Source organism: Mus pahari, chromosome 2, assembly GCF_900095145.1.
Source record: "Mus pahari chromosome 2, PAHARI_EIJ_v1.1, whole genome shotgun sequence".
NCBI classification, from domain to species: Eukaryota; Metazoa; Chordata; class Mammalia; order Rodentia; family Muridae; genus Mus; species Mus pahari.
The window spans coordinates 141562819-141572841 of record NC_034591.1 but is presented as its reverse complement, the minus strand read 5'-3'; the positions used below and the strand labels follow the sequence as shown (position 1 = coordinate 141572841).

The following is a 10023-nucleotide window of genomic DNA, read 5'->3' as shown; positions in this document are numbered from 1 at the left end:
CATGCTTATAATGACAGTGCTAGGGAGGCAGATTCCTGGAGATTCTTTGCCAGCTAGTCTAGCTTGGGGACCTGCAGGCCAATGAGAGCCCCAATGTTACCTGATGGATGACAATGTCCCACTCTGTAGTCCAGGACAGTCTCCATCTCACAAGTCTCTTTCCATGCTTGGATTTCAGGTGTGTGCCATGGCATCCAGTGCTCTTCTCCACATTACTTTACCAATAGATCGTAAAAGCAGTTACTAACAGTTCCTAATGTACAACCGTTAGTTCTCGCTCTGAATGTAATGAAGAATCCAAGTGTGGTTCCTGATCTTCGGACCATGCAAGGCACAGGGAGTGTTAGATAAAAAGCAGTCTGTTCTACAGCTCATCTCTCTACTCCCTTCGTTCCCCAGTATAAAGCCATTGCCAGCTTATTCTGTGCACCACCTTAACAGTGACTCCAACCAACAAAAGCGGCTAGAATTTATCTTCCAGGACCTTTCTTCAGAGAAGAAAAACACTAGCCAGCCCTCTAAATTCTATTAGATGTTTTCAGTACAAATTTCCTTGGGATACTTTGTCCTTAGGCTACAGAACTGTTTCCGACTTCTACCTGAGAGGTCTCCATCTTCTCCTTAGAGGCAGGACACTTCTTCCAGGTGACTAGAGCTGGACTGAAGGGAACAGAAAACTATTGCACTCCACTCGGGGTCAGATGGCTTGCTAGAGAAACATTCTCACGACCCCCTTGGGAGTCAAACAACCCTTTCACAGGGGTCACCATCAGAAGTATCGGATCTTTACATTACAATTCCCAACAGTAGCAAAATTATAGCTATCAAGTAGCAATGGAATAGTTTTACGGTTGGTGGGAGGGTCACCATGACGTAAACTGTGCAGAACGGTCGCAGCATCAGGAAGGTGGAGAGCCACCATTCTAGAGGCTTCTCCGACATGCCTCTTTCCTTCGGGAAATCAGAGCTGTAGGTTTGCTGACCAGCAAGCTGTCAGTGTCACGTCCCAGCCTTTAGAGAAGAGAGGATCCTAACGTATGTAAGTCCCCATGAGATGCTCAGGCCCTGGGGCTTGGAAGGACTTCCCAGGAGGATGTTTCTGTACACTACTCCTCCAGCTTGCCCAGGGAGAATGGCGTGCTTCTCTCCTCCAGACTTTCCATGGCCTCCTTGCTTTCTTTCTCCTGCCGTGATGAACACTGTGACAAGGTGCACCTTGGAGAGGAGAAGGTTTAGTTGGCTTATCAGTTACAGCTACTCATCAAGGATGAGAATGTGAAGGCAAAGCCTGAACCGATGGCTGTGGAGAACAGCGTGTGCCAGCTTGCTGCCAGGCTCACACTCTGGCTCCTTTCTTAGATACCAACAGAGGGTATCATGCACCGTGGTCACACCATCCTTCATAATTTAGCAACCAAGACAATGCCCAACAGATATGCGCACAGGCCAGTCCAAAGGAGCCAATTCCTACACCAGAAAAGTCCATACAACTCAGTTTGTTTCTTCTCTAAACTAGCACTATGATAGTTGCTGATCAGACATGACTGGGAGATACTTTGCAGTCAAAACTTTGTGTCTTCTGCCTTCTGGGCAAGCAGTGGAGTCAATAGCATGGACCCAGTGCTGTGAATGCCAGAGCTCTGTAAGGGGCCGTGACTGGCTCCAATGCCCCAGAAGAGTCACCGTTAGATCCACATCTGAGTCTCAGTTGAGCGCCTGCCTGTCATGTAGTGAAATCAGCTCAGAATCATAGAGGAGCTCTCTACCTGAGCCAGTGAGAAAAAGCTAAGCCCCCAGAACGCCCCATTCCCTCAACTATTTAAGTTGCTCGGGATCATATTTCATTATGTGTATTAATAATGCAGCTTTAAAAACGATCCTATCACCTCATTCCCTAAACATACGTGACCAAAAATACCCCACGGCTAGCCATGTCTGCCAAGCGTAATGATCAGTCAAGTGTACGCCTGCCTAATGCCCTGGGTCTGATCTTCTCCCATCATAACAGGATTATAAGGTACTTAGCTCCCGCCACTGCTATTGGAAGCAGATTTGTTCTTCCTCCACAGAAGCCATTGTTGGGGCAGCCAAGAGGCAGTGGACTTCATCATTTATCACTTGTTTCAAGAGCTTTGACTTTGATCTGGGGATAATGTGGTATGTTTGAAGGAGAAATAAGCCTTTTGTTTAAGCTGGGGAACAAAGGGCAGGACCCAGCCTCTGGAAGCATGGGTTTATTTTCCTAAGGCAACCCCACAAATTCACACAATTCACAAATTCAGGAAGAAACAAAGAAGGGGTTTTAGGAAAGCTCTCAGCTGTTGAGTGCTCATTAAAGAATGAGGAGAGAGATGAGGATGGAGTGGGGGAGACAGACAAGAGAAGAAGAGAAAGAAGGAAGAACAGAGACAGAAAGAAAGAAAGAAAGAAAGAAAGAAAGAAAGAAAGAAAGAAAGAAAGAAAGAAAGAAAGAAAGTAAAAAGAGATGAAGGCGAAGGAGGGGTGAGAGGAGAGAGGAGAGGGAGAAAGGGAAGGGAATGGACAAAAGCTGACTCTGGGGCGGTAGACATCTTTGTGACCTCACTGTGGTGTGAAGCAGGCAGCTCTTCATCATTGCTAGCCAGTGCCAGGGACAGATTCCTCAACCATGGCCTGGCTGGCCTCTCTGAAGGCCTGGATTACCTTCAGATGTCCCACAGTTCCACAGGGATTTAACTCAACTTAAGGGAGGATGCTGCAGGAGTTCCTCCCCCTCCCCCTCCCCTCCCTCTTTTCTCCTTTTTCTCACCCTTTCTTCTCCCCCTCTTTTCTTTTATGAGCCAGGCTAAGCTAGCTGGCACCCAAGGATCCCCCAGTGTCTGCTTCTTCACCCCTAGGATTGTAAGCATAAATTCTGGTCCCTGTGTTTTCAAGGCAAGTCCCTGAGCAGCTTAGCTCTCTCCCCAGCCACAGCTTTGGGTTTCAATGGTAATAATTTACTGCAATTGCCTGGTCCTTTATATCCTTTTAATAGGTATTTGTAATTGTGAGTTTAAAATGTAACGCACAGATTTCAATCTGACTCAGCAGAAGCAGGGGTAAACTTGAAAATCTTTATCCACTTTTTATTGTTGTTACAACACATTTCAATTTCAACTTGACTCTAGTTGAACTGTTTTCTGAAGGTTTAAATGTGTGATTCTAATTTTCTTCCAAATGGGAGATTAAACCTTCACACACACACAAACACAAACACAAACACACACACACAGACACACAGACACACACACACAGACACACACACACACACCACACACACACACACACAAACACACACACACATACACAGACACACACAGAGACACACTCACATACCACACACACACACACACCACCACACCTCTGATGCCTGATGCCTTTTTTTTTTTGGGGGGGGGGTCTTTTCTGCTAGTCCACCTGATCAATCCCGAGCACAGATCAGACAAGAACATCTCTATAACATCAACCAATGGATGTTCAGTTTAGAAGAGCACGGGTTTCTTGATCTGTGTCAGGGAAATGCGACAGTATGTCCATTAGGAAGGATGCTGAATGTGAACCAGCAGACCACGTAGCACCATTTGAATGTTGAGTAAGCCCTGAAGGCTCATAGGCTGAGGGTTTGCTTATAGTGAGGAACAACACGATTGCTGCATGAACCCTTGAAGGGGATACTGGGAACCCCAGAGCTTTTTAATCTCTTTGCTTCCTGGATATCATGAGGTGACCACATCTTTGTCACCTGTTCCTGCCATGGTGAACTTTGATGCCACAGGCCCAAAGCAGCAGGACATATTAGCATAGACTGAAATTATATAGTTAATTTGGTGTCTAGAATAAAATAAAACTGGAGCAAAAAATAAAAAAAAAAATTCTCTTTTAAATCCATTCTCTCGGATCTTTTGTAACAGCAACTAAAAGCTGGCTAACACACATGGGCTTAGGTTTTGGATTTCCCCTTAATAACTCTGTGGATGAACTGAAAAATCTTATGAAAATGTTAATGCTAGAAAGTCTGCTTAGACATTCACGATGCACACACACTGTTTGACCATGGAGCATTTACACAGGCAAGCTGGTTTGACGTTAAAAGTACAGGACTGGGGAGGTACTTGGTGCCCAGGCACTTGTCAGAAGCATGAAGACTTAACTTCCGAGCCCCAGGACTCATGCAAATGACCATGGTGACTGCCCTATAATCCCAGCTTCAGAAATGGCACACGTGGGCTCTCCTGATCCCACGGGGAACAGGCTGGGTAGTGAGACTTGCCTCATTAGCAGGTTCTGAGTTTGACTGATAGGCCTTGCTGCATCGAATAAAGTGAAGGATCCATTAGGCTGATTTCCAACATTAACCTTGGAATTAATATTGGGCTTCCATATGCATGCATACTCATGTGTGCACATATATGTAAACACTCACATGCCGTGCATGTGTGAAAAGTAAAAAGAGAAAAAAAGTTAAAAACATCTCCTCCATACAGCTTGTTGCTTTAACCTACAATCATCTCCACAGATACAGAGAAAGCAGTTAACAAAATGTTTACACCCATTCACAAAGAAAAAGAAAGAAACACACCTTTTAACAACCCAGAATTAGAGGGCCACTCCTGTGGTCTCTTAGATGAGATCAGTAGGAACTCTACTTTTTACTTTTACTTTTCAATAAAATATATATGTCTCTCCCCATATGTAAGCACCCAAACACAGATGTTTGCTTTCATCACGTCCTTTCGGCTTTGTGCCCGATGCCTTCCCCAAGTAGCTACTGAGACAAAGGATCAGATGCATAAACATTAGAATGAAAAGAAACTACATTCCTCAACATGAAAAGCACACATGCACACAGTCTTACAGGGCTCACAGAAAACTCATAGAAATGGTATTTAAAGCAAGTGAACAACCAAGAAACAAGATCAGCCAGTGCTTTTCAAAAACATATTTCTAAACATTATCAAAGGCCTAGAAAATAAGAAAATTAAAATACAATTTATAAAAGCATACACATAAAATAATTAGAAATAAATTCAATGAAAAACAAGCACAAAGAATGTCTGCCCTGAAAAGAACGTAAGGAATAATCCAACAAATGGAGAGCTATGCAGGATTCACGGATGGGGAGAAGGAGTGTCAAGATGGTGTGGCTTTGATTGTAGAAGAAGAATCACTGATGGGGCTGGAGAGATGGCTCAGGGGTTAAGAGCACCAATTGCTCTCTTCAGAGAACATGTTTTGGTTCCTGTCATCCATATGGTGGTTCACCACCATCTATAACTACAGCTCTGGGGAACCTAGCTTCCTTTTCTGGTCTCCATGGACACTACATACAGGTAAGATACATACATACATAAGATGAAATGAAATAAAATAAAATAAATGTTTAAAAAAGTGTCTCTGAGGCTGGGGATGTACTTGAGTGGCAGAGCACTTCCCTGTCACATGCAAGGCTTTGTGTCTGATATTCAGCACCAAGAAACAAGATACAGGGGAAGGAAAGGAAAGAAAATAAGTAGGAGACGTTCAAGACATTTATTCTGAAGGAGTTGACAAGCTTACGCTCAAATGTCCATGAAAATGCCACAAAATACTCTTTTCAGTACCAACTTATAACAAATCAAAGTTGGACAAGAAGTGTGACCAGATGTGGTCTTGCTATAAAGCCACAATTAAACAAGGTGATGTTGCCATTAGAATCAACTGATTGGCCAATGACATACAACACAGAGTTCCGAAATAGACCTACATGTATGTGGGCCATCGTCACATTTTTTTTTTTTTTGGATGGGGGGGGGGAATCACCAATTTAATGGAGCGAGGAAAGTCTAAACAATCCATGCTAGAACTAGTTCCCACGCAGGGGCCAGGAAGTGGAAAACACCACCTCATACCTTACACAGGCCACGGAGCAAATGTAAACATTTTAAGGTTTCTAGAGGACAATGAGAGGGAACATAATTACGGACTGGAAATAAAATGTTTTCTCATGACACTTGAAATAATAAGTCTAAAAAGAGTCAGATAGATTGTGTTTCATAAAACTAAAATGTTCTTCTCACCAGAAATACAACTGAGACAATTGAATGGCGATTGTAAACCTGAGTTATGAAAGCAGATGTAAACTTAACCATTTTTCTAGTTCTTGTTCTGCCATATATGGTTTTTTTTGGTGGTGAATATTATATAAAATCTATTTGATATTAAAAGTAACATTTAATTTTGAATGCCAATTGTATATATAAGTTCATAAGTCATTTAGTCTTTGAGTCAGTTTAATTTTGGTGTGTGATTTGAAAATATTATTTTCTGTTCAATATCCTTACCCACCAGGAAAAGGCAAATCAAACGACTTCAATATTCCATCTTTTGAATGTCAGAATGGCTAAGATCAATAACACAAGTAACAGCTCAGGGTAGCAAGGATGTGGAGCAAGGAGAACACGCCTCCATTGCTGGTGGGAGTGCAAACTTGTGCAGCCGCTATGGAGATCAATATGGCATTTCCTCGGAAAGCTGGCTATTGATCTATCTCAAGATCCAGCTATATCACTCTTAGGCATGTGTTCCATCATTCCATAAGGACAGTAGCCCAGCTAAGTTCATAGCAGCTTTATTCATAATAGCCAGAAATTGGAAACAACCTAGGTATTTCTCAGTAGAGGAGCCTGATATGGCTGTCTCCTGAGAGGCTCTGCCAGAGCCTGACCAATACAGATGTGGATGCTCGCAGCCAACCATAGGACTAAGCATGGGGACTCCAGTGGAGGAGTTAGGGGAAGGACTGAAGGAGTTAAAGGGGTTTGCAACCCCATGGGAAGAACAACAATATCAACCAACCAGACCCCTCAGAGCTCCCAAGGACTAAACTACCAACCAAAGAGTATATGGAGGGACCCATAGCTCCAGCTGCACATGTAGCAGAGGATTGCCTTAGCTAGCATCAATGGGAGGGGAGAGCCTTGGTCCTGTGAAGGCTTAATGCCCCAGCATAGGAGAATGCTGGTTAGCGAGATAGGAGTTGGTGGGTGGGTGGGGGAGCGTCCTTATAGAACCAGGAAGGAGGGGGGTGAGATAGGGGCTTACACAGGGGAAAGTGGGAAGGGGGATAACATTTGAAGTATAAATAAATAAAATAACCAATTTTAAAAAAACTTAAAAAAAAAAAAAGAATGAATAAAGAGGGCTGTGGGCAGCTGGGCATGGACCCTCAGGCAGTCACCAGTCGGGGTCCAGGAGGTCCCCAGAGTGGAGGCTGGCTTTGCAGTCAGCCTCTCTGGTCAGGAGACAGAGACTGAGCTGGCCGTGGATCGACCAGCCAGTGGAGCTCAGAGCATCCCTGCTGACATCCCTGCCTGTGCCAAGGGCCCAAGTTCTGAAGAGGAAGGCTTTGCAGTGGAGAAGGAAGCTGATGGGGAGTTGTATGCCTGGGAGCTGTCAGAGGGTCCATCCTGACCACCCACGGAACAGGCTGCAGATCTTTTCAATGAGGACTGGGACTTGGAGCTGAAAGCAGATTATGGGAATCCTTATGATGCTGATGACACCCAAGGGAGCATTTCCTAAGAAATCAAACTTTGGGTGTGCTGTGCCCCACAGGGAGGCATGACATACGACTCCAGTTGGCACCATCCACCTCCACTGATACTACTCCATTACTCCAAGATGGTCTTCGAGACAGGACAGTTTGATGATGCTGAAGACTAAAAGTGCCACTTTCTGCAGTGGAGTGGGGGAGTTTTTGTGTCCTCCAGATCATGAGTTGTTTCCTGTGTTTCAAGTGAGATACTCTTTCCAAGGCACAGTTCTCAGTGACGCCTCAGTGTGGGCTACAGACAGGCACTAACTGGGGCATGTTGTTGTTGTTGTTGTTGTTGTTAATGGACTCTGGAATGTGTTGGAATTTTCGTCTATGTTAGAATTATGTTCTTTATAAATAAAGTTAGGGAAAATAAAAAGAATGAATAAAGAAATGTGGTATATTTACACAATGGAGTATTACTCAGCTCTTTAAAAAATGACATCATGAAATTTTCAGGCAAATGAATGGAACTAGAAAAAGTTATCTTGAGTGAGGTAACCCAGACCCAGAAAGATAAACATGGTATTATTTGTTTATATCTGGGTATTAGCTATTAAATAAATGATAACCAAGCTACAATCCATAGATCCAGAGAGGTGAGGAAGAGAGGAAGGGATGGTGAGAGGTGGTCTTGGGAGGGGGCACATGGATCTCCATGTGAGGAGGAAATAGAACAGATTTTTGTGGATAGACTGGAGAATGGGAGGGGGCAGAAAGGGAGGATGAGGGAAGGAGAAGGGGAGATGGGACAGAGGAACAGAATAGGGATAGAAAACAAAAAAAGTTATTTCCATTCTTTTTAAGAACACTGAGAAGGAAATCTCACACTAGAAAAAAATATTCTCAAGTTCTTTATTTTACAAAAGACATTGCAGGAACGCATAGGAAACACTACAACTCAACACTAAAGACAATCCGACTTTTCAAAAAAGACAGTAACAACAACAAAAACCTCCTGGTTATATGCTTCACAAATGTCTGTACAGAAGCAGTAAACACACAGTAGGTAGTCTCCCTCAGAAGAAAGAGAGATAGAGGGATGATTCCAGTCCACACTCTCAGGATGCTTAAGTAGGAGACTAACCATTCTAAGTGTTGATTGGGATGTCCACTGGCTGGGAATCTCTCCACTGGGGCTTGCAAACACTGCAGCCACCAGAATTCCATTTTTTATAGCTATTACTAAACAAACACTGTATCTTCCTGTGACTCTGCCATTAAGTACCCAACAGAAAGAAACACACACTGAGTAGGTTTGGTGAAAAATGTCTACAGCACATTTAATAAGAAAAGCCCCACACTGAAAGGAATGTTGATGTCCATCAACAAGCCTGAAAGAACAAACTAGAATAAGAACTATATAGAGAATAAGAAAGAGTGAGTAGCTCAGAAATATGGAGCGTGAAGCCCGATGTAAGACTCTAACTCCTGTGACTAGACTCACCAGAAGCTCGAGGACAGGTATTACAGGCTGAACTCCATCCTTGCTCTTCATGCATCTCACTGCTTGCTTAACACTCAGCATCCGAGTATACTTCAGGTAGATCGTGATGGCATCAGCATGGACCCCAATCCAACATGACTGGTGTCCTTAGAAGAAGGAACACTGCTAGGCATGGTTCTCATACCTGTTCATACTCACTCAGCAGGTAGGGGGCTTACACACACACACACACACACACACACACACACACACACACACACACACACTATAATATCATTTATATCTGTTTATATTTATCTAGATTGTCAAAAACAATTCATTCAATTATACTCACCTACAGGTGCATTCTATTGTTTGTGAATTATGCCTGAATTTAAATGCATTTAAATGCTAGTGTTTTGGAGGACAATGTTAAGAGACTGTACAGCATTGTTGTTTAGATAAAATGACTTAGCACTGTGTAGGAGCTTGTACAATGCTTGGTACACAGGATGCTTTCAGCATAGCTCAGTCAGAGCCAGCCTCTTGGTTCTTTGAAGTATTTGCTTTCTCCAGTTTTCATGAACGGTATCGATGAGGCAAGTCACACTGCTTTATTTTTTTTCCATGACTCTGTCTTGTTTCGCCTCACATACCAAGCAGACATGCCTTTGTCCTAACTCTTCTGGCCTGGTGCTCACTTGCCAAGACTCTAATTCCATCCATGAAAGGATTTCACACCTCCTCCTGAGGGGCAGCGGCCCTTACCTGCTCTAAAGTTACCTTTTGAAGTGTCCCCAAGGGGGGCAGACAGTTAGACAGTTAAGGTGACATCTGCTAGTCTTGGTCATAGCTGGTTCTTTTTTTTTCTTTTCTTTTTCTTTTTTCTTTCTTTCTTTTTTTTTTTTTTTGGTTGTGAAAAAGCTCTCCTCTTCCCTCTCCCCCACCCCTTCCTTCTCCTCCCCTTCCTCTCTCCCTTCTCCCTTCCCCTCCTCCTCCTCCCCTC

General features: G+C 43.5%; 1 pseudogene; it reads left to right on the top strand.

Moving 5' to 3' along the window:
* The first annotated feature begins 7214 nt into the window (after positions 1–7214).
* Positions 7215–7719, top strand: LOC110313802 (annotated as a pseudogene).
* Positions 7720–10023: the final 2304 nt, after the last annotated feature.